This window comes from Molothrus aeneus, chromosome 5 (genome assembly GCF_037042795.1).
Source record: "Molothrus aeneus isolate 106 chromosome 5, BPBGC_Maene_1.0, whole genome shotgun sequence".
Classification (NCBI taxonomy): Eukaryota; Metazoa; Chordata; class Aves; order Passeriformes; family Icteridae; genus Molothrus; species Molothrus aeneus.
Window position 1 is genome coordinate 28,565,629 of NC_089650.1, and position 25,416 is coordinate 28,591,044.

General features: G+C 34.6%; 1 protein-coding gene across 7 annotated transcripts in view; it reads left to right on the forward strand.

Annotated features, from left to right (window-relative positions):
* The window catches only part of MGAT4C (MGAT4 family member C), a 326,567-nt gene that overhangs the window by 268,973 nt on the left and 32,178 nt on the right, over positions 1-25,416 (forward strand). The gene's annotated exons all lie outside the window — the stretch shown is intronic.

Genomic DNA, 25,416 nt, shown 5'->3' on the forward strand with positions numbered 1-25,416 from the left:
ACACCTGAAGACTGCTGGGAAAAGAAAAATATAGTCTGGGATCACAAAATGTTTATGAAAGTATGTAATATATGTAACCAATATTTTAATGAATTTTACACAATCTTGATAAAATCTATTAACTGCTGATTAATTCTACTAAGTTTGTCCAGCTGAGGTATTTTAGGAATGACTTAGTTAGGCAGGATTTGAATAAAAAGAACAAAAATTAGTGCTGAACAATGTTTTAGAATTAAGCATGACTTGATTTTAGTAAATTTTTATAACAAATTTGCAATAAATTCATGAATTAAAACAACTATACAATAATTTTTTAAGTGGTCTCAAATATCTGTATATAAATTTTCTCTGAAACTGGAGATGGTTACCATTCAAACTAAAAAGCAACAGTTTTTAAACAAGACACTTTATCATGATCAAAATATCTACCTACATACTTCCCAGAAAATCCTTTTTTCCTTCACTACACCTGAAGCCATGGGGCACTGCTATAAAATGAAGGGAAATGCAACTACCTGTAAAAGTTGAAAAAAAAAGTACAATGCCTAAAATATACTTTTTTCTTTATATTAAAATGGTCTTTTATTCAAAGAGTAATGTGTATTCTGAGACATGACTAAAAATCTCAATAGGAAGTTACAGCTCCTCTGTGTTTGAAATTTTTATAGCAATGATTATTTTAAAAATTTAATAACAGCACACAAAATGAATGGCAAAATCTACAGTTAGCTCCAGGTACCTAGCATTGCCATTCAGTGGCAATTATGTAACTATTCAATAGATATATTTTTTTCATTTATTTGTGGGTTTTTTTTTTTTTTTTGGCATGCTAGTAGGTTATTAGTGTGAGCATGGTAGCTCTGGGAAGGTTCAAAGAGTCATCTTTTAAAAAAAGGTTGCAAGAGTCAAGTCTTTTTTATGTACTTCCATAAAAGAAGGCTAAAATGCTTTAGGGAATATTCTTCTTGGTATGAACATGAATAATTCCCATTAGCCATTCTGGCAGTGCAGTATATGCACAAAAGAGGGAATGGATCTTTTATGATGACTTTTTAAAAAATAAATCAAGCTGGTCATTGTTTGTCTGCTCCTTGGAAAATTTACTACTTAAAGAATTCTGAATCAATTCTGATACAAAATGATAAAGTAACATTGATAAATAGATTAAAAACAGGAAGAATTTTGTATATTTTTAATATAAGCTTTAAGAAGCTCAGTCCTTTAAAAGAATTATACAATTATATGCTACTCTGATTTTAAAAATAACATATTGATAAATCATTTAATAATCATTTACTAAATATATACATATATGATGATATTTTGCAAGTAAAATTGAATAAAGGTTTTACTGAATGTTGTCAGAGAATGTTTAAATTGAGAGGAGAGGATTCAAAGTTATTGAACAGGAGAGCCCTTTTCCTACTCTCACACCAAGCTGATCCGTTGCCTGAAACATATCTTGTGTATTCTTTGGTAAAATATTGCTTTAATACAGTGTAAAGAATGTCATGTTTTCATTCTTGATGTCTTGAAGTTTACCATTTGAAAATAATAACTATATCCTATTTTATTTGCATTTATGGAAAATAATTTTTTCATGTTACCAAATGGTTGGACTAAAAGCAGTATCAGCTGCCTTCATGTGAAAATTTGTGTTAAATGAAGACCTCTACCTTTAAAAACTTGCTTATGGTTTCCAGTTCAGTTGTAATGAGTTAAATCTCTGACTTCAATTTATATGCTTGATTTCGTTTTTAGTCTCGCCTGGGCTGTCTTGATACTAAGTCTGTATGTGCAGGAATAAATTTGCTTATTTATTCCTAAAGTCATCCTGGATCTGCTATACAATGCAAAGGTAAAAAAGTGTGAATAGTCATAACCTGCTACAACTCTGCAGATTTTTTTTCTGGTGGTAGTACATTAGCAATGTACTGGTGGTAGCATTAACAATCTAGGAAGGGTTATAAAAGAAAGAATGTGCCTTACAGGTGTGTTTCCAAATAAGTATCAATCAGATTCTTCTGTGACTGTTGCAATTTTCCGTTCAATTGTTTTATGGTAGTCTGTAAAAATAAAGGTAACATTTACTGAAGTACAATATTCACAATGGCAGAAAGAACCCTATTAAAAATTCACTTGTATAATCTTAGGATAATAATATTAAAAAGTGTGTCTGAAATGAGCACATTGACTTAATTAGTTTATTTCTTTACTTGCTATTTGAAAGTATTCAGAATACTTTTTTTTTTTTTAATGTTTCTGTCTGTGCCCTGGGGGTTTCCTAATAAAAAATGGGAAGTCTGGTTGATCATGAGTTGTATCGAAAAGACTGTGGAGAAATAGCTGTCATCCACTTCCAGGAATGTCATGAAATATTGCCACTGGTTGTGTAGCTAACTTCCAGTTATGTCACTGATGGTAATGATAATCTGACAGGGAAGAAGCCTATTTTTTTTTTCCACTTATTTTACTTTTATATGAAGAAAAAACAAGGAAGAGAAGGATATGTTATCATCAAGAAAAAAAACAATGAGAAATTTTTCTTAATGCAGATGTAGAAATGTATTTGATTACTTCATTTTTAATGTTGCAATAGGGTAGTGTGCAATTGTACAGGAATTATGAAGAAAAGGTAAAACTGAGTAATGGGAAGAAACTATTAAAGTTAACTAGGAATAGGTCAAGATTAGCATATTTTGTATCTGGGGAAAGGCAAGTTAACAGCATGGCATTTCAGAAGCAGTCAGAAATTGACAGGTAGTAAACTATAGACTAAACTCTGAAAGAAAAGAATATCCTATTTAGAATTGTATGCTTTACAATGAAAATTTATTATGGATCACCTATTAAGCTTCATCATTTGAAAACCCATATAAAAAAAATTATTTTAAGAACATAATCCCATTCGCCTTTTTCAGATAAAACTTCCCTTGATCTCAATGTCTGGTAATATATTAAATTAAAATTTCCACTGTCTGACCTATTTATGTTGCTGTATGCTAGCAAAGCATGCTATTGAACTGGACTTCACATCTTTCTCCCCATTAGAATCACAGAACAATTTGGTGCAAATATATTAGCAGATAGTTATTTCAAAAAATAATAGACTATGGACTATAAAACTATCCTATGGACTTGTGAATATCAATGGGAAAATAACTATATATTTAGAGGCTGTCTCCAAACAGATCCTACAATGGTTTACTGTTATTTCTACATAAAAACCTAAATACATTTCCCTGAGGAGCTTCCACCTCAGTTTTCTCCTCACAAAGGCCTCCACAGCTTCCAGTGCCAGTGCCATGCACCCAGGACAATACATAGCAAAACTTGAACAGCTATAAAAATGGTGGGACTGAGAAAGATGTAGTGATGAAGCTCACAGGCAGCCTAGGAACAAAAAACAAGTTCTCTTTTTATGATTAGTATATTAAAAAGGAAAACAGCAATAAAATATTTACATAGGAATCAACCAAAATAACTGAAGGCGAATAAGTGGTGGTTGCTTTTAAATCAATTAAAAATGCATCTGTATGTGCTAGGAAATGAATGTGCTTCTTCATGACCCCACATGGAAGCAAATGTCTCAAACACAATGAAGACAAAATAAAGGAGAAAGAAAACATACAAAACTTCTGGCAAAGAACATCTATGAACCTTAGTGTTTGTTCTTCCAAAACTCTCTTGGCTTCCAAACTGACTTGCTCTGTACTTTTTTATTCTTTAATATAATTGTATTTTATTAATGGCAGATAAATAGCTAGAACATCTTCCCTGGTATACTTTGTAATTATAATACCCATGAGGATGAGAGAAATAGAAGGAAAGCCCCTTTTTTTTGGAAAACAAATAGGAATATTTAGTTTTCATGCTTGTTGGGAAAAAAAAAATTAAAGCCAGGAATATTAGGATAAATAATATGAATGTGAAAAAATAAGCTAAGATTTGAAATGGTTTCATTTTTCCTGCAGAAAAATAACTATTGATGGACTTGTCAGAACTTTCTCTGTCTGTCAGAGAGAAAAGACTGGTCAGGATGTGTTCAGAGTCAGACACTTTTTGACAGATACTTTCTTATGTTTTATGCTGGATAATTTTTTTATATTCATCCAATCCCTTTGTTGTTAATCAGACACAGCTCTATTCTTATTTTATATGTTTATCTAAATAGCAATATTATTGATTGTTCTGAATCCTTAATTTTTTTTATCAAATTACATTCCATAAAATTACCTATAATTTCTGAATGAAATGCATAGTGACAGATTATCTAACATATGACAAGTGCCCCCTTTCTCCAGCAAAATTCTGGGAATAAATTGTTTCATTTAATAAGTTTTTCAAATAACTAAATATAAAGTCTATTTTTTTATTGTTTCTAGATAATAGGCAGTTGCTGTCTGAGTCTGCCATTTCAAATTTTTCTTGAGCTGTAGTTTGCCATAAATTGTTTGTTGAGAATGATGAAATATAACAACAATAACAACTGCAACCAAAAAATCTTTTGGCATTTCTACACTATGAAATCAATATAAATTATATTATGAGGCCTACCATAGTATAGAATATAGAGATATCCAATGCTATCTCTGGAGTAAAAAGCTTCAGAAAAGTAACAGACTTATGTTTATTGTGAATATTCCAACTAAACAAGAAAAAGACTATTCCTATTTTAAATCTGATAGGAATTGCACAATGTATAACTTTAGAGTTTACATCCCTTTGGTTTGGCAATTTCCATCCACAAAGCCTATGTTTCTGGGGAAAAAAAAGTTAAGTTTGTCACAGGAATAGATTTTTGTTCGGATCAGCAGTGGTTCATTCCTGTGGCATGGCTTCTCTCCCATCTCTTATATCCCTCAGGATTCTGTCAGAATCAAATAGTTTTAACCCCACAGAAGATGTTGATTAAGAGGTGGTGGAAGAAGAATGGCTTCTCTATATATATCCTCAAACATTTTATTGTGATTTCTGGTTCTGCATTTAAATTATTTTAGGTATTTAAAATGTCAAAAATATGGCATATAACTAAAAAGATATTCTAAGAACATTGATCTTTATAATTACAGTGTTTAGTTGCCATCTTCTCAATATACTTGGAAGACCATCAAACACATGTTCCAGCCTGGCTTTAGATCAGCTTCAGCTCATCGTCATTTTTATCTCTCTCTCTGCCTTTTTCCCATGTGTAAAGGAAAATAGCTGCCCAAGTGATGCTTTCTTTTGCTTTGTTTTAAAGCCTGACAGAAAATCAAGCCTCCAATGGGCAAATAAGCTTCTTTTGCCAAGGGCTTAGCAAGCAGTTACTGAGAAAGACATGGACAGCAGCCATCACCAGGAGGGCATTTCTCAGCACATGGGGGAATGATAATTGAGGAAAGTGTCCTGAATCAAAATTGAGGACATAGATTAACTATTTAGAGGTGACATTCCTATGTGAAGTCTATGCAGACCCTCTAGAACCTATTTCTTAAATACTGAGGGTTTTCATATTCTTTATTCTAAGAGCTTATATTTTCTACCTAGACACAAATACTAATGTTTCCCTAGCATTGCAATATGCTTAAATTGATAGCTAAATGTGCATGTCTTTTGATTGTGCCATTCTCTTCTTAGATAGTATTTAGATAATCTAAGGTCTGTAACTAATTCAATGTACCAGATTGCTTTATCTAATTAAATTCTACAATATTTAGGTATCATTGTGCATGCAGACTGATTGTTTGTATAGAGGAGATGCATGGATAAATAAATTTGTGACTAATATTCTATTCAAAATTAGTAGCTTTCACTCTACAATGTGTTAACATGCATCCAACTAAATTAATTAGCAAAATTTTAGTGCAATAAAAGGGAAACATGTTACAGTATCACAAGAAATAATATTATCTCTCTCTGAAGCTGAGTTTATATGAAAACAGAAAAGATCTTTAATAAATTTAAGATTTATCCAGCAGTAATCATAGAGTAAGACAAGAATGACATTCATTCTACTGCAAATATTTGTCAAAGCTGTCTGATCCATTCTCCATGGACAACAAATGCTTTTGAGAATTCTCTGTGATCCATGTGTAAACTACCAGCTTCCCACTTCCCATTGCTATTAGTCAGATTCTTCTACATCTCAGAATCAAGCTCAATGGCAGTAACTTCACACCTTTTATTTTGTCAAGAAAAAAATAAGATTGTTTAGCTAATTTAGAATACACTTTCATGAAATGAACCCGATTAACCTTCTTGTAATACATTTCATATTAAATTACAAGATTTTTCAGTGAAGCCTGTTGCTAGTTTAAAATTCTGTATTCATTTGGGAAGTATTAAAAAGTGCTTAGGTTTGCTTCATAATAAGTCCTACATTCACATTAAATTGCTGTTTTAAGTCTCCTTGAGCCATTTCTTACAGTAAAATAAATCTGAATTAAGTGTATGAGAAAATAAAAGATTGTAGTTTTTTTCTTAATAATTTTCTGTTCTTCATTATCCATGGACATTAATGGAGTTTTAATTTGTTTTAACACCAAAGTTTTACACTTCATTAAATCTACATGCCGATAATTACGGGCCTTATTGATTTCCTGTCTTTTTAGGTATTCAAGAGCTCTTCAGGGTTTGTCTCACCCTGAATTGTTTTTCTCACATGGAGATGTGATTGCTAATCTTTCAAAAGAGAGGTTGAAAACGTTTAGGCTTTCTGTAACACATTCTCATCTTCTTACCCATGTTACAGTTAATTAGATGAACTCACATGACTTTCTCCCATGCATAGAATAATTCAGAATTATCTGTGATAATTCTTCTATAGCAAAAGATTAAAAAATCCTCCCAGTGGTCTCACAATATGCAACAGGGTACATTTGCAGCACAACAATTTAGTTTTTCCATTAATTCAGAGAAAAATAACCCAGTTAGACAGATAAGCATTGCACAGATAAGGATTAATATTCAAAACTGAGGAAAGGATTTAAACTGCTAAAACAGAATGCAGGCAGATAACAGTTGCCTAAATACAAAGCACTGATCTCTTTTAGCTTATTGATGACCTGATCATGTAAGTGTCTAAACTCAGTAGGCGGGTCTCATTTGACCTACAAGCTCCATGGAAGTGCAATTCCATCTGCATGTAAGTCTGGAGCAAACCAAACCCAAGCATGCTGGAAGCTAAACTAGCCAGCAGTGTGTGAGATCCAAAACCTTGACAGAGGTATTTCTTTAGGAGAATTTAGAACATATTGACAAAACAAGAGATGTAACAGAGCTGTTGCAAGTAATATTTTTTATTACTTGCTACAGCAAGTATTAAAAGTATTATTTTTTAATCCAGAAATATTTCCTCAAATTTCTTATTGTTAGATTATAGTTTAAAGTGTATTGAATAATTTTCCATCTTTCCTAATTGATCTGGAAAGCTGTAATAAACAATGCAACATATATAGGCTAGAAGAAATAATAAATAAAAGAACAAAGAAAACAAACACACAAGGAGCCTCATCTCTGGACAGACAGTCAGGAATGTCATCTGTTACAAAGGAGTCAAGTGTTTGGATATGGATTCTGTCTGAAGTGATTTTATTGTCTCATTTCTGTTACTGGGTGTCCTGGTTCTGTCCAGAGCTTGTCCTTACATTATTTTCAGTAACCCAGAGGGGGCATGGCTAGGACCTGGAGGTTATTCCATACCACCTCACATAATTTTCTGGGGTAGCAGGAAGTCCCTCCATAGAGACTATATTTTGGTACATAATAAAACCATTGATTTCTCTATGAGATGAAATCCCAGCACATAACAGCAGGGTTAGATATGTCAGTATTCAGGAATAGAAAACATTATTTAATATTGTGACACACACAACTTTAAGGAATCATTTGGCATTGCATTGCTCAGGACCATGACAATTATGTCTGATGTCATTTATCCAAGGCTGCCTGTCAATGTTCAGAAGTATTAGAATATCAGCAGTTTATAAATAGCCCCATGCAGTCCAATATTCAGTTCTTGTCAGTCACAGTTGCCTCCCCCATGGACAGATATACAGAGCATAACTGGCAATTTTAGTGGCAAATCTAAAGAGGCTGAAGACTGAGCAACAAGGGAAGAAAAAAATTTTGGACTCTTCAGATTAGTACATTTATCAACTTTATTCCTACAACCATTCAAAAGAAATTCTCATTCTAGAGCAATTAGAAATTATATAAATAAGAATACATATCATTCTGAATGTTAGTAGTAAGAACTAACCAAGACCAAATGATTATTTGATCTTCAAACAAAGTGTGTGTTGAGTCCTACATAATATAGTGTTAAAAGAGTCAAGAATTTTTTTATGCAACACAATTATTGCTCTTTTTTTCTCTATGAATCATAAGAAAAATTAAGGTATGGATTCCTTCTGAATGATTTTTTCAGATGGGAAAAAAGAATTTTATTTTTTTTTACAAATAGAATATGTGCTTAACTTGCTGACACAAAAAGTCTACTAGATTTCCTCAATTATCAGAAATTAAAGGACACAAAAAAGTCTACTAGGGAATCCAGGTAGCCAGACAAGACTCCAATAATGCCATATTTATAATTAAGCTCAAAACAGTGACAGGTGCTCTTCAAGAAAATATTTTAATTAGGGGGTTATTATCAAGCTATTAATTCTTAACTGTTTGCTTACAAAAAGACAATATTACAAGATTATGAAAAGTCAATGGATTGTAGCACTTGTTATTCCTTTTCTACCTATAAAGATAACTATCCTCACAAAGTTGGGAATTAGATTTTTCCAAAATCTCTGTTTATAAAGAAATATATATTCCATATTTAGAGTTTTATTATCCCATAAGTAAATATATAAATAATGTCTAAACACTTTTCCTAGCATATTCTCAAAAATCAGAACTAGATTGTTTTAGCTATAATTGTCCAGGTGCTGGTTTTCCTCCCTTTATTGAGAGATACTGTCTTTTCTTTACCTTATCTCAGTGTTTTCTTTCTTTCAAGGATCTTTCTAATCTCCATAAGGCCTTAGAATAAAAATTCAAAGATAATTTGGGTCTTTTTTTTCTCCAGGATTTATGGGCAAAATAGGACCCTTATCTTAAAATAATTGATTGGAATTGGATTAAACCTATTTTTTAAATTATTTCTATTCTTTCAACTATGTTTCTCTTTTTTTTTTTTTAATTTGTGAATTTGATGAGTATGTGGTCATAACATTTTCTGTAGAAAATTATGGGAAAAGTGTTCCTGTAATTTTTTTGCTCTTCAGAGTAGTCTGCTTGAATGCTGTTCCTCCCTGATAGGCAATAGAGCTAGACTTCATTTTTCTCTTCTTCTTAGCATGCACTCTATTATCATTTCTAACCTCTATGGCTTTAATGTTTTCAGAAAACTGTAGCTCTTTTCTCTCCTTAACCTTTCTGACTTTATCCTTACATGACTACTTGCCCTATATCTTCATACTTCTCTTCAGTAATATATGATTACTTCTATTTTGTGAATGACCTTTTTGATTTCAGTGCCATCAAATTACTACTGAAACAGTCAAATATACTTCATCTTATGGTTTACTCTTTTCTGTGGGCTGAATTCATTAGCTTTTGTAGTCATAAAACTTTTTAGTGAGTGTCAGCTAACTGTATTCCGTTTTTGCTGCATAATTTTTTCCTAAGAGAAATTAAATATTTGACTTACTGAGGTCAGCTTTTCAAAGCGCATTATTTTCCTTTTCAACCCTTTTTCTAACTAAGTCCTTTCATAAAAATAACTTTCAGTCTTCAGGTTCTTATATTCATCCATTTTTAAATCAGAAGAAAACCAATTTAGCTGATATTATCTCGTTATAATTGGCTTTACTCACTGAACTGAAATGTTAAATTACAAAGAATTTCCCATGTCAGTGAATTCAGTATATTTCACTTGACAAGCCTTACAACTACTGATCTAAACTGGTCCATCTCAATCTTGAACGGCTTCATATGAGAAATTTGTTTTAAACCTTACCTTTTTGTAATTTATAACCCAGCTGTGCTTACTGTATGCATTAAATTCTTGTGCCAGTTTCATTCTTCTTTCTATTTGTTTTTGTCCTTCATGTTGCTTCCTTATTCCCTTAAAAAATTATTATCAACGCATTTTAACAATATACTGAGCTGTTTATTCTACTGCATTTTTCAAAAAACATTTAAATATTGGTTCCAGCTAGGCTCCCAAGATTTGTATTTGTATCATCTTGTATCTCTAGAAGTAGGCTTGAATCAACAAGAAGATGGAATTCAAGTCTGAAGTTACATTCCCATTTTTAAAGGAGTTTAAGATCAGGGGTTTGGTAGTACTTGAATCTTTTGCTGCAGTCAGGGTCATCTTCTTGTCATTAAATTCATTAGCCCCCTTGCATCTGTTCCACATTTGCATGGGTGTTTCTGTGATCAAATGTCTCATAGAATTTATCCACTAATGAGTGGAGGGACTTTTAGGGTCATTTCAGATAAAGATTTTCCAATTCTCCAACAATCATGATGGAAAATGCTAGTACATTAATTTCTTGCATTTAATATATATGACTGGGGTGACTAGAGAATAAAATTTGATTTATTAGCTTACATAACTACAGTAACTACAGGGATAAAAATCCCTGTATGACATTAGGTACTAAATGAAAAAAGGAAAGTATTTAGCATTAAATTAAAAAATACAAATAGCAGTGTTTTTACTTACATTTTAATTCAACTGTCTAAGTTTTCACTCAAGTTGCACCTGTGAGAAGATTACATTAGCATCTCTTTCACACCAGCTGAAAAAGACCTCAACAACCAAGTTATTTTTTCTGTCAAGCAGCCTAGCACAAAACAAACAAACACATAAATATTGGACAATATTTTATCTCCTAGAATCTGAAAATGACTCTATACTGCTCAAGAATAAGCACTTAACATGCATCCTCAGTTTAAACTTCTAAATAGCAATTACTATTTTGCATTTTGGAAAACTGCCTTTAGTGGAGTCAGAATCAAACATATGTTTTCCAGACAAAACTTTCACCTTTAATAATGGTTCATAATTATTGTCTTTCTCTGAGCAATTTCTAGAAAATGGTGGGTTGTCTAAAATGTATATGGTTTGCTCACAAGATAGTATTCCTGGGAAATCCAGGGGAAAAATTGGGAAGAAAATTTAGACTGTTTTTTCAGCCCATGGGACTTCAACTTTCCTTGCTGAGACCAAATAACTACACAAGAATATCTTCTCTTTATCAGTTCAGTGTTGGTCCGCACTGCCTTGTGTTCTGAGCTCCAGACCACTTCAGAGTGAGGAAAAACTGTCAGGACCTTAATGCCAGCTCCAGTATTCTTTCAGGAGCACTGCATGGAACAGGCCTAAGCAAAGGCAGCTGCAGCCCAGTACACAGCAGAGGCTTTTAAAGTCTTGTAGTGGGCACAAATGGCAGGGTCAGAGGAGTTTGAAGGGACTGAGCGCAATGTGGGGCAAGAAGAAGGGGACTTAACTTATGCCTTTGTTTCTCAATACATGAGTCAGTAATTAAAAGCTGGTTACAAATTAAATTAAGGAAAATTTCCCAAGACCTTTCTTACCAGCAGTAAAACTGTGAGTTCACACTATGTTTAGGCCAAATCAAAAAGGTGAATAGACAAAAGTATGATCATGAGACTTAGCATGCTTGAGCCTGACTGTACCATCCTCTGGCAGTGTAATTGGAGGTTTAGTGTTCTAAAGCTGTGCCACATAAGTAATCAGAGACAACCATTGTTAACCATTGATTAGTAGTCATGCTTATATTCACTGGTGCTTGTTTTCATGAGTGGCTATCAAAGACAAAATGGTAAATTTTAGAAGAATTGTGTTTTACAGTAGCATTTGGGGAAAGCACAGCATGAAGTGTCACACTAAACCACACAGCAGTGGTGATGAATACTTTTTGTATCCTGCTTCCATGAGAAGCCATGGTGCTGCTCATTAGCTCTAATATGGCATTAATATCAGCTTGTGACAGTAATGCTAGCATTGGTAGGTTTGCAGATGCTAAGATGTGACTATAGATGTAAAACCTAATATTTTTCTTTCTTCACTCTGGGTGCTCAATACTTTTTGAAGTAACATTGAAACACCCATCTCCGTGTCTCTTCCGATGTGATGGGATTTTAACGGTCAATTACATGGGATTGTAGAGATGAAAAACGTGGTTATTATGTCAGTTGAATTTATTGTATGTTCCAAGTACCTTTAGAATGATAAAAATAAGTTGAACACAATTTTCAAGACTGAGATATCTCTAGACCACTAACTACATCACTTGAAAAATTGCCTGATTTTCTTTTTTCATTTCAGTGTTCATCTAACGTTAAGTTGTTTCAAAACTAAGCAAAAATATGAAGGTAACTCAATAATTTGCATCTATCAGCAATTGTATGTGCTCAGCATCAAGAATTAAATGAAGGGTGTTGATTATCTTCATGTAGTTTGTTTTGAATAAGTGTAGAGTTAAAACTAAACCATACTATGTTTATTGATTCAGGAAGTGAGTGGTCTGGGCTAAAGTCCTAGAGACTCTTTTGAGGTTTTTTTTGTTGCTAGTTCTACTTAAAGTTATATGTTTAAACAGCATTTCTAACCAATAAATGTTTTTTTTAATGAAATTAAATTAAATTCTGGTCCTACCCAAACTCTTAGTAAGACTTGGTAAGTACTCAAATGTGGCACTATCAAAACAGAAGCAAGGACTGAGCAGATGGAGCAATCACACTACTTCACTAATCCTATAGTATGCTCCTGTTTCATGACTGAAACTAATGTGCAGTATACTTTAGGTGATCATGTTCATTTTTCCTCATGGGAAATACTTAGTCTTCCTATCTGCAGCAGAACATGATGGCATCTTGTTCAACAATTATGGAATTAAAGAGTGACTTGATGTTTCTTCAGGATAAATGGAAACAAAATAACTTGTGCCTTTATTGCTATTGTATGAATGAGTTCTATCCCAGGGGCCAGGCTGAGGGCGAACACAAAGTTGTAAAGAGAGTGAAGAGACAGTTGAGGTATTTCCTAATATTTGACTGCTTGGCTTTCAGCACTAGTACTGACCTTTAATGCAATTTTGTTAATAATATTTAGAAATTGGACTATTTAACTTGCCTATGGGACTATTAGCTATCCTTTAGAGGCTGAGAATCAAATCAGAACCAAACTCCTTTTATTTGTTTTTCCTCTTTTATCTCTAGAGTGCTGTAGCATTCCTATTTCTTTTATATGTCAGCTATTTCCTTCAGTAAGGAAGGAACTTGTTTAACTTATTCTGGCATTTGAATTCTGATGGCTTAAAATTTCAGAGCCTTTTTTCTTATCATCATTTGCTAAGTAGTTCTCAGCTTCAAGTGTAGCTAACTATTACACTGTATATGAGCTTTCATTTCTTTACCTGAGTAGGGAGTGTTAAGTCTTTGATCATACCAGAATTGTTGCACATGCCAAGGTTGTATTCCAGTTTTAATTTAAGTATTCTTTTCATTTACAACAAGTGTTTTAGTGAAATGTATTTTTGTCACTTTTTAAAGTTTTCTAAGGATAAATCTCCCTTCTTTTACAGCTATTGCTATGTAGAATGAATAATACTGAAAAAGATGGAAGTGCTACAACATATATATTTAATACGCGTTTCTGTGGACAAAAGAATAATATGTTTCTAAAAGGGAATTGCTGCATATACATATACATACATACATACATACATATATATTTAGGGCCCACTGCTACATGGAATATAATAATCTTGTGATTCAAAGCTAGCTAAACCTTGTTTTCATAACTGTAAATCACATCTAAATTTCATCACATTTAAAAAAACATACACTTATATTTAACATGTCAAGTGTTTTCTGTTACAGATTATTATTACAAAATTTCCTCTGTACAATTAGAAAAATGTTATGATTTATCAAGTGACTTTTCTTCTAGAAGCAGTGATTTTAATGTCTCTTGTGAGAGTCTGCTCAGATTTAGTGAACTGTATATAACATTAAATATGGTTTTTTACCCTTTCTCACCAATATTCCTTCAAGAATTCCTGCCGAAATCACTGAATGTTCCCAGTGGAGCTAGACTCTTGACAGACCATGGAGACACAGTGTGGGTTCACTGAGCAGAAAAGTTTGTTGTCACAAGGCCTCTCTGTGCAGAGGAGGTAGAAACAAACCTTTCTTCCACTAGACAGCTCTATGGAGCTGAATTCCTCCCAGCCCATGAGACACTGACAGAGACAGGCATTCTTGATTTCTTTCTTTCAAAACAACTTTCATACAGGCAAGATGCTATCAGAATTTAGTGGTGAGAATGAAGGGGAAAAGGACAGATTCATCAGGAAATACTAGATCAATACATGACTCCAAAACTTCTTGTCATGTAGAAATTAGATAGGCAACACAGCCTAGGTTTAGGTAAACACAACAATGGCATTACCTAGAGGGAAAAAAGAAAAATCTTTCACAATGGGAAAACTTAGTTTCCAATTCTATGCCTGGATTCAATAGACTAGCTAGAATATTCCAGGGAAACAACACCAGTACAAACAGATTAAAACACAGTCCCTGTGCACATCTTAGCAGAATTTGTTTTTGTATTCTCCTGTCATAAATACAGTAACTGTTTCTGTGAGCCATATTGATATTTTTTACAACTAGATTATTCAGTGCAATGCTCCGGTATCTTAATCACAGATGGTGGCAGTTTTGAATTATGTAAGATTCTTCTGCTCTATTGGTATTTCTCTCTGAGATTTCACAAAACTTTTTATTTGGATGCTTTTTGTTGAATTACATTAATATTCTATAAGAAAGATAAAGTGTACAGAGAAGTCTGATATTCTCTAAAATGACTGAAAAAATCACAGTCTATTTCAGCATTCTTTGTAAGAAACTTGGACAATTATGTACTATGGCTTTGAATTATGGATAATTTACTCAAATTTTCTGACATGGCAGTTATAATAGACTGCATTCTGAAATGCTTTCACTAAAAATTTGTGAAAAATCCAACACAGAATATTTCTAATTAAAGATTAACTTTGAAAGCACTGAAAAACAAGGGCTTTTTATCTTAAATTCTGTCTCCTATTTTTCTAATAAGTGCATGTGCATATACATAACTCACATATGATGCATATGTATATGCATAATTTAATGCATATGCACATATTTAACTGCACCAGAATAAATTTTAAAATAAACTAAAACCTAAAACTCTCTTTAAACAAAGTGAAAGTTAAATAGAAAAACTCTTGGGTTTGCTTTAAAAAACCCACCTAGTCATTCTATTGTATGTTAGTTTGACCATGACCTAGTAAGTCCCCCAGCAACTCTAAGGAATAGTGATTCTTTCTTTTTCTGTAGAAATAGAAATTTCTATAAACTTGAAAATTCAATATTTTGTTCTGCTTCATAAGGGGTCTTAAGGGTTTAATTTCACAAAATGTTGGCACCTAACTACTTTTGAGGGTGATGTTATGCTCAGAAATGGTGTTGAAGGTCTAAAGGTTACAATAAGAGCCTGCATGCCTTCTAACTGCCATGACCCTTCAAATTCCACGAATATTTCCCCTGTGAGGCTTAGAGCTTCTGATTGCTTGCAGAGCTCTGACCCCTGATCAACATAAGTTTCCAACAAAAGGATTTAACAGAGACAAAAAGGTCAAGTTTTCAAGGTGGTAATAGGTGAAGAAGGATTTTTCTCCTTACAGTTATATCTGGCAGCTTTATTTGTTTAAGTTAGTTGCATCTGTAATTTGAGGTGCAGCTGGTAGTATCTGAGACTAAATCAATCCATCCAGAGTTGCAGCATGCTGACCAGTGCCTTTGATCTCCCCCCACTTCCTCTTAAGGAAGTCTATATTGTCATTCTGTGAAGTTTATATTCCCATTCTGACCTATAAATCTAAGTTTTCTAAGATGGGAGAAGTGCTTTCTGATGCACAGAGAATGTGAAGCTGCTTGTGGATTCTTTTGGATCTCATGCCTGCTGTATGGTTGTAAAGCATTAGGTCAACAACCCAGAGGATTCCTTTAAAACCTTGGTTACCCTGGAACTGGGAAGCAGAGTAAAGTGTCTTGACCCAGCTGACACTGATTATTTGTAGACAATAACTGTTGAAACCAGTTTTCCCAAGATGGGTATCAGCTCTGATAGTTTGCTGTCTTGTTATTAAAAGAACGCCTATCTAATAAAAATACTCGGGTTTAAGACTCATATATATTTTATTTAATGTAAACACATGGGAGATTTTCAGTTTATATATAGAAATAACATCTCTTTTTCCTTAGAGAAACTCATCAAGAAGCCTTCAATTTTTTACTGTAAATACTACCAAATTTTTGATTATATTAACATCATTTCCTATCAATTATTTAGCTCTTGCCTTTAAATATTTGACTAAAATGGATAATAGTCCACTGTAGACTCCTAACATGAAGCTCTGTGATGCACATAAAAGGACTTATAAAAAAAATATATATATTTCAGTGATCTTTACCTAACAATTAAATAACTTTTCACTTACAATTTCCATCAATCATAGCATTGCTTTCATTATTTTTTTCTGAATTTAATGCAATTGTAAAGCTATCTCACAATGGTAGGGAGATCTATCTTCAAGCAGTAAGCATTTAGCATTTTGACTTTCTAAATAGATAATTATTCATACTTAGAAATTAGTGGAAAGTTGTTAGATCATTATGCTGTTCACTGAGAGTTATTTGGGAACTGCAAGACTCTACATGATCCTCATTAAGTGAAATATCTGCAATGATAATATATTATTGTGTCATCTACTTAAGAAATTGGTATAAATTAGCACTATAATATCTGACCAAATATTAATCAGTACAATATAAACTATGTGCAAATCATGTATATCAGGATTAATGGATTTTCTGGTTTTGTCTGAAATTAAGTTTGAAAGTAGTCCGAAATAATAATTTAGTCAAAACTCTTCATAACACAGGTCTGCATTGTGGTATCCAGTCCTAGCCACAGGACCCAGCTGGATGTTGACACACAGGAATACCATCTCTCTGGGCCTCTGGGACTTATAGGGGACTTCCCTACATATTTGTCGGCCAGAAATAAAAGCATACCACGTCTACTGGCTCCCCACATCTGGACAAGAAAGGCAATATGGCAGTGGGTCAAGAAATATGGCAGTGGCTTACTTGCCTGTTGTCTATATAAATGGAGTAAATTACTGACTGTTGGGACCAGACATATTCCCAACCTTGAGAAATCACTTCAGTCCTATTTGTGTCTTAAAGTAAGAAAGAAAATAAAAGTAATAAAAGTAGGAAAAATAATTGTATCTGGAGTATCAACATATTTGCTATTTAGAAATATCTATGCTAGCTATTGGATCACTAACTAAACTATTGATTCCATTGTTAAAGGTGCATTCAGAAATTTGAAACACCTACAAAAAGTTTTATACTGATATACTTAATTTTGGATACCACAATAATTATATTTTCTAACTCCAGTATGAAGCACATATTTACATTGAAAAGACAGTTTAGCACAAATACTCTGTGAACTGCAGGATGAATCAGAATATGCCACCTCTTGTGCATGTTAATAGCCCTTATTCAGGAGTCTGTCTGACAGACTGAATGTTTAATGACATTCATGATGCACTTATGTATCAGTGATATCAGAAGGACTAATCTGAAGGCGTTTCTGGAGCAGCAGTTAGCTCTGCTGTTTGTCCTAGCGACGCTATTTCTAATGAGCCTGCAGGCTTGAAGTCCTTTTCAGCTTTAATTGTGGTCCTGCTTTTTTTGACATTGAGACAGCAGTGGCACTGGATTGAGAGCCTTTGTGTTGGTCTCTGCAGCAATGACCTCAGTAATCATGTCCGCTAGGCAGTGATAGGAGTCTCAGGAATAAAAACTTCCCTACTACTGTCCTGCCTGAGACAGTAAAAGAGGCTTTTTATAAGAAGGTGAGGATTTGGTGCCCATTATGTAGAAAGAGCTCAGAAACTGTTTTCTTCTCTGCCCTGGGCCTTCTTGTCTGTTTTCTTCTCTGTCCTATGCCTGTTTGGCTGCATGTAGCTCTCTAATCTCCAGGTTCATGGCTCTGCACAGCAGGACCTGGCTGATGTTTGCCTGTTCCTTCACATCCCACCAGCTCTTGTCCTGCCTGATGCTCAGGCACTCTTCCTGAGGGACAGAGGTAACCTGCCAGTCCCAAGTGGCATCCTATCATTCTCATTTATGTGTCTGAGCACATTAAGAATAGATCTTTTCTATTCATTGCAGTGCATGATGTGCCTGAAGGTATAAAGATCAAGTTAATAATCTCTCTCATTTTACAGAGGAGTCTTCTGTCCCCTAGGTTCCAGCATGCAGCTACAGGGTACAGTGCCCCAACTCGAGAGTGTTTACACAATATCTCCATTGGACACAGATTCAGCTCTGAGGTTCCAGTGCTGTAACTCCAGATCCTACCATCTATCCACTGAGCACTAAAGAGGACACCACTCAGAGACAAGGAAGGGCCATGCTGCCTAACATCTGGAGATTTATCATCCATTACATCTCTAGCATCTGTAGATACCAGACACCTATTTGTTGTGTCTTTTTGGACACGAGAGAGAAATGCAAACTCCTGGACTCTCTTTCGTGGTTCAGTTGCTAGGCCCACTAAAAAGACTATGCATCAGCAGACTGTGATCTGCTACTGAGTGAACTCTGTTTCCTCTCCGAGCTGCTGGGTTCACAAAGGACTAAAGGTGACTCAGGATGATGCCTGATATGCCAGAGTTCTCCACCCTAAGAAGTTTAGATTGGAGAGAGACTTTTCCTGGGCTGAGAGAGAGACAGAAAGTTCATGAAGATGGTGAACATTTTAATTTTGCTAATGCTTGAAGGTAGACTCCCCAGTGTGCTTTCTTCTTGCTGTGTGCTGGTGCAGGGCAGTGTGAGGTGTTGGATGTGCAGGGTTCTGAAGGCAAGAAAAGACCATACTGAACTTTCCATAAAGGAAATGTGGAATTTGTGCTTCTGGCCTGCTAATGGTAATTAGTGTCCACAGGTATAGTTTCCTTCATTAACATATCTTTTGGAAAAGAGAAAGGTAAGAGATACAGGGCTGCCAAGTATTTTTCCCAGAGAAAAGATAACACTAAAGTTTCTTATACTCAATGTTTCTTAATACTCAATCAAAATCTCCCCTGGAGCAACCTGATACTCTTTCCTCTTTTTCTGTTTCTTACTACTTGGAAGAAGAGACTGGCACCCACCTGGTTACACCCTCCTTTCAGGCAATTGTAGAGAGCAATAATAGGCTCTCCTGAGCCTATTTTCTTCAGGCTAAACAACCTCAGCTCCATCAGCACCTCCTCATTGGACTTGTGCTAGAGACCCTTTGCCAGCATCATTGTCCTTTGATGGACAGGCTCTTCCACCTCAATGCCTTTGTTGTAGTGAGAAGCCCAAACTGGAGGTGAAAGAAGAACCCCAGTCTGTGCCTGTAGAGACCGACAAATCTAAGTGACTGCCCTCTGTGGATACATATTGTGCAAACCCCACAGGGCATTCAGCATGCGTGGTGTTTGCCAGCTCCTCATCTTCCCTGCATTTCTCCTTCTTTCCTATTCTGCACAGTATATACTGTGCTTTGCCCTCCAAGCCCTTCCACCTTTGCTGTGCTAGGAGAGCAGCTTTGCAGCATGAGGACAGGAATGAACAACTCACCATGAAACGTGGGCTGCAAGCCCATCTCACAGAGCAAGCTGGCAGTGTGGGATGTGCCTGGTGCTAAGCCTCCCAAAGAACCAGTCCTCTCAATGGAGTGGGATTTTGCAGAGCAGTATCGTTCAGCAGGTCTCCTTGCTGGGGACAGGGATGCCCCTCCATCTTCTCTCTTATATGAAGAGCCTGAGAGGGAAAATTCACTGAGAGAATGTCAGTGCTGTTCTAAGTGTCTGATATTCCATGGGGATATAGAAAATGAGCAAAGACCACTTTTCCAAAGCTTTCCTGGAGAGGGAATAGTCAAGGTTGTGAGGAAGGGGGCATAGTGGAAAAAAGCATGTCAGGTGTCAGTTGCTTAAATGCTTCTAGACGTATGACACTGCAGAGCACTATAGCTGTTCACTTGGCTCTAAGTATTGACTTCAAAAAAAAAATTAAAGAAAGTTTTTGGTGCAAATGTCTCAAAGATGGTGTCCTGTACAAGAGATCCAATCATAGCTACCTTTGAGCTAAAATCTTTGTGCTACTATCTGGGGACTGCACAGTGCGGAGAAGTCTTTAAAAGTGAAATGAACTGCCTACAAATAGAAAAATGGCAAGAACTTTTATCTGAAGCCTAACCAACCATTCAAAGGTGGCTCATCAGTAGACAGTAAAAATTTATATTTTGCTCAATATACTCTTTTGTCAAGGGATGCATTAAATGTCCAGCTGGTTCAGGCAACAAAAAAATACTTAGTTTTGAATATATTCCTACTGCAAGAGTTTAACAGAAAGCCACATAAGAGAATACAAAGAAAATATTCCTTACCAAGCTGCTTCACTTTTCTTCTGAAGTGATAATGTAAAAATGATGCACTGGTCATTTTTTTGAGAACCTAGTGTTTATATGTGAAAGAATTTTAGTCAAAAATGTCAAAATATTATAAGAAACACTTTCTTTTATGAGATTCTGGAAACCAAGATTGCTTTAAAACTATTATAAACTTTTTTTTGGCTCTCTTTCAATGAAAATTACAACCTGTAAGCTTTCAACACATTTTCTAGAGATTGATAAAATATTAAAAAGCAAGTCATTAATCTTTTATATGAGTTGTACTTTATTCTTAGCATGTCCTCCCGTGGTTATAGGTTTCTTTCAATCTACTAAAGTCAATACATTGAAAGAACATTTTCAATTTCTAGAAGTTCAGTTCAAAAGTCTTTATGCACTAGTACTGAAAAGCTTTTTGCCTATTTAAACTGTACATCATAATTATACCACAAATATATCACTAAGTAAATCATCAAATTAAATTATTTTTATAATGCTACAATTTAGCTATATCAATAGCTCTAAAATTCTAACACACATGAAAACTCTCCTATTCTGTCAATGGTACTTCTAAATTTAATCTGCCTGTCTTTATTCTCACAAAATTATTTTCACTTTTATTTTTATAAGGACTATGAAAATAAAACATAAAATAATTTATAAACAAAGGAAGCTGAACTTTAAGTGCTATCATTCAGTAAAAGAATTTTCAGTGACATTTTGTCAATGTAAATATGTTTACTACTTTAATTGATGTGACTGAGAGCTTTTAAGAATCAAATGGAAAATATTACAACTTTAAAGTTACACTGTAAAATGTGAAATTGTGAAAAACCATTTCAGATATTCAGTAACACTAAATTAATTTCTCTCCAGATATAATAAGTACTGAGAAGTGTCTGAATTGTCTTGTAATATGTGCTTTCATATTTAATTGTTTTTAAAATTAATTACTACCATATCTGAATAGATACTGTAATACTATAGTATGCAACTTTGTAAGGGAAGAATATGAAGCTATTCCACTCTGCCATTAAACATTTTAAAACCCCATAATTATATGCAGAGCATATACTTCTTCCATGCTTGATATAAATTTGCTTTTATATTTTATGATGGTAAGCTAGCACCCAAAGGCTTATTTTTGCACTTTGCTTACCATGAATTCAAAACTGTGAATTATAAATTCTTGGTTGTGTTTCTTTTCTACTCCCAGCCTTAGTGGAGCATTATTAGTTGTCCCAGTGTAAATGGATCCCAGCATAAATGGAATTAAGTAAAACCTGAGTACAATTCTATCATTCTCTGAACTTTAAATGTTCTTTCCCTCTTCCTTCCCTCTGCCATTCTTTTCTGTATGTACAAATGTTTAGGAAACAAACAAAAATCAAAAGAGTTAGATGTTATATTTATCCATTCGATGGTAGGCTTCCATTACTGTGGACTATGTTTATGAAGATTTCCCTTTTTACAGGATGCATGAAAAAAATTGTTATATCTCATTGGCTGTTTAATAATTGCTAACTGCAATTGTGTAGTACTGTTACATTTGTATTTTTTATGCAGTTCCATTTTAAATAATTTTAAAATTAGGGGAAAGCAATACATCCATGAGGTGAGTGAGAATTAAAAATCTCATTTAGGACCAACCTATTTTTACACGGTGTTTCTGGCACTTTTCCCAGCACAATATGTCAAGATGAGAGTTGCTTAAACATGTGTAGATGCATGGCACTGCAGAACACTACGGCTCTTCACTTGGCTCTACCTATTGACTTTGAAAAAAACCAATTGGGTTTGTAGTGGTTTCTGATTTTCTCAGACACCCCACTTCCCAGGAAGGTACTTCTGACATTTACACAAGACTAACACTGAAATAACATTACCAGTCTTCAGGAAGCAATCATTTCTCCCACCCCAGTAAATAAGAAAGAGCAGCTCGTTCTATAAACATAGCTACTGAATGATTAGATAGAAAGATATGTAGATAGATAGATAGATAGATAGATAGATAGATAGATAGATAGATAGATAGACAGACAGATAATCTTGTTTGTATTTCTGCTGAAATGGAGAAAGCTTATATAAATTCCTGTAACAGTTGTAATTGATCCCTCTGGAAAATATCCCCTTCTTTACACATCAGAAACTGCCTTTGCTAGAAGAGATGAGTCTATGTAAAAACAGCCCTTTTCCATCCCCTGCTTTTCTTCCTTAAATCCTTAGGCAGCCCTCGAGGTTCCCACTGGGCACAAGAGCAGTGATGCCTGTACAAAGACGGGCTGACGTGGCACAGTGTCCCTCACGTCTAGCACAGCTTTGCTCTGGGAATGGTGCAGGTTCAATCAATGGCCTTCAGAGCAGCTGCCAGGAGTCGTTCCTGGCACACAACAAAAGGAGATGTGTGCCATGAAAACAGCCTTTTGATAGTTTCAAGGGATTAAAGAATAAGGACTGGAAGAATGTGGCACAGAGACGGGCTTGCCTATCATCCATGAGGACTACTAGAAAGAGGAAAATCTCCTTTATGATTATTTAATAGGTTAGAAAGAACATTGGTGTGACTTCCCTTCCAGTACTGTTCTAGAGTGCCATAATATGTCAATCATAAAATCCTGCCCTTAGCACAAAGAAATATAGGGACAATATATTATGGATATGCAACATATGAAAATTGAAGCCATTTGAAAAAATATTTAAGAATAATTTCCAGGCATGATTTTGAGTAAGTATTTTCAGTAGCTTATACACATCAAAAAAAGAATCAGCAACAGCTTTTGATCTCTAACTGGAGAGAAATTAAGAAACAGCATTCATGGTTTACCTTCCTTTTCTTTGTCTATTGATATGAAAAATAACTCTAGGGGAGAGAAACTTAAACTGAAGAAAAATTTCTGAGAGGGCAGAAAAAGGTGATTTCAATTTCAGTAGACCTGTGGCAATTTGCATAAACCAGGGATCATTCTTTCAGCCTTCTCAATAAAAGAATTTAAAAAAAAAAGGAGGAGGCAGAATAATTTTTATCTATTCACTTTTTGATCAGTTTTGTTTGTGTTGCTCCTACTCCTCTATCACAAGCAGAAACTCTTCAGTAAGAAATCACTTCTTTCTAAGACCTGAGCAGGAGCTAGAATTGTTATTATCTGAGGAGACTATTACTGTAATATAATAGAAGCAATACAATATAAAAATGTCAAACATTAAAACGAAATTATATATTAATTATTTTTCAGTGATTAGGATGAGGCTTCTCTAGATTTGGACTTTTTTGAGCTTTTTTTCCCTTTTTTTTCCAGTGTGCACACGCACAGCCTCATGATAAACGGCCAGACATGAGGCTATTACTAGCTGACACTGTAAGAATCTTTACTCCCAACAATGCTTAGTGCTGAGATGATTTTCATTGTTGGAAGCCTGAGGATGCATACCATTTAGACATGAGTTCTGCTTTTCCAAGTTATGCTCTGATATTTTTTTTCTTTTGGCAGTTTGACATGCTCTCTTTGTTGTAGCATTATTATTATTATTGTTATTATTATTATCATCATCATCATCTATATTTTAACAGCTCTCGTTTTATAGTTGTGTTAAATTCCCCACAGTCTAAGCAAATACACCATTGACCATCATTTATGTCTACAGTAATAAAAGAATTTATCATTTCAGCAGTTTTCTTGGCTATTTGTAAAGGGAGTTTTATTCTATCTACTCAGGTTTCATTTTGTTCTGAAGACCATGGTGTGCTTTAGTATGTGTAGGAATCACATAAGCAATCGATCTGTCTACTCAAATTTTGTATTTAACAGGTAACATCACTAAGGATTTAATGGCAAAGGACAAGCTGAATCATTTATCTTGGTACTGCATCCCTGTGCTGTTTTCATACTAACACAGGGAAGTTATAAAACTAAAATTATAAGTGAGACTGTAATTTCTCATTTCAGCACAGGATAAAAACTTCTTGTTTCATTTCATTTTAGCAGCAGAATTATAGTGGTCTTAATGAGTAGGAAACTGTATGTTGTAACATTGTCCAAGGTTAAGGGATTAACAGTTTGTCAAATGTACTGTGTTCTTTACTCACCTGTAGCTAGATCTGTAGTCTCCTGAACCAATGTCTTTCCTTTCCTTTCCTTTCCTTTCCTTTCCTTTCCTTTCCTTTCCTTTCCTTTCCTTTCCTTTCCTTTCCTTTCCTTTCCTTTCCTTTCCTTTCCTTTCCTTTCCTTTCCTTTCCTTTCCTTTCCTTCCCTTCCCTTCCCTTCCCTTCCCTTCCCTTCCCTTCCCTTCCCTTCCCTTCCCTTCCCTTCCCTTCCCTTCCCTTCCCTTCCCTTCCCTTCCCTTCCCTTCCCTTCCCTTCCCTTCCCTTCCCTTCCCTTCCCTTCCCTTCCCTTCCCTAGACACCCTTCCCTAGACATCCTTTTAAAAGCGTTTTCTTCTGCAGATTGTAGAACAACTTCTGGGACAATCAGAAATATGTTCTCATATTCCTAATATGCCACTTATTGTAGCACTCTCTCCTTCTTACAGTCGTTCAATAATGCTTTAGGAATTAGGGCAATCTGATTTACTTTTGGTGAAAACATTACTGGTTCATTGGAGATTCACAGGAAGATTTTCAGCTGGCTATATTCATTTAGATAAGGCATTTTAAGAGATAACACACTTCAAGCTGTGATTTGCCTTCCTTCTATCTTCCCCTTTGCACTTCTTATTTCTTCCTGGATATGAATTTTGAACTACTGTTGAGGGTGTGCTATGAGGATGTGGGTTTACTTGAAAATTGGTAATATTAACTGTCAGATTCTGAAGTACAGATGACTGAATATCACCTGCATTTTAATTGTTGTATAGATAATATA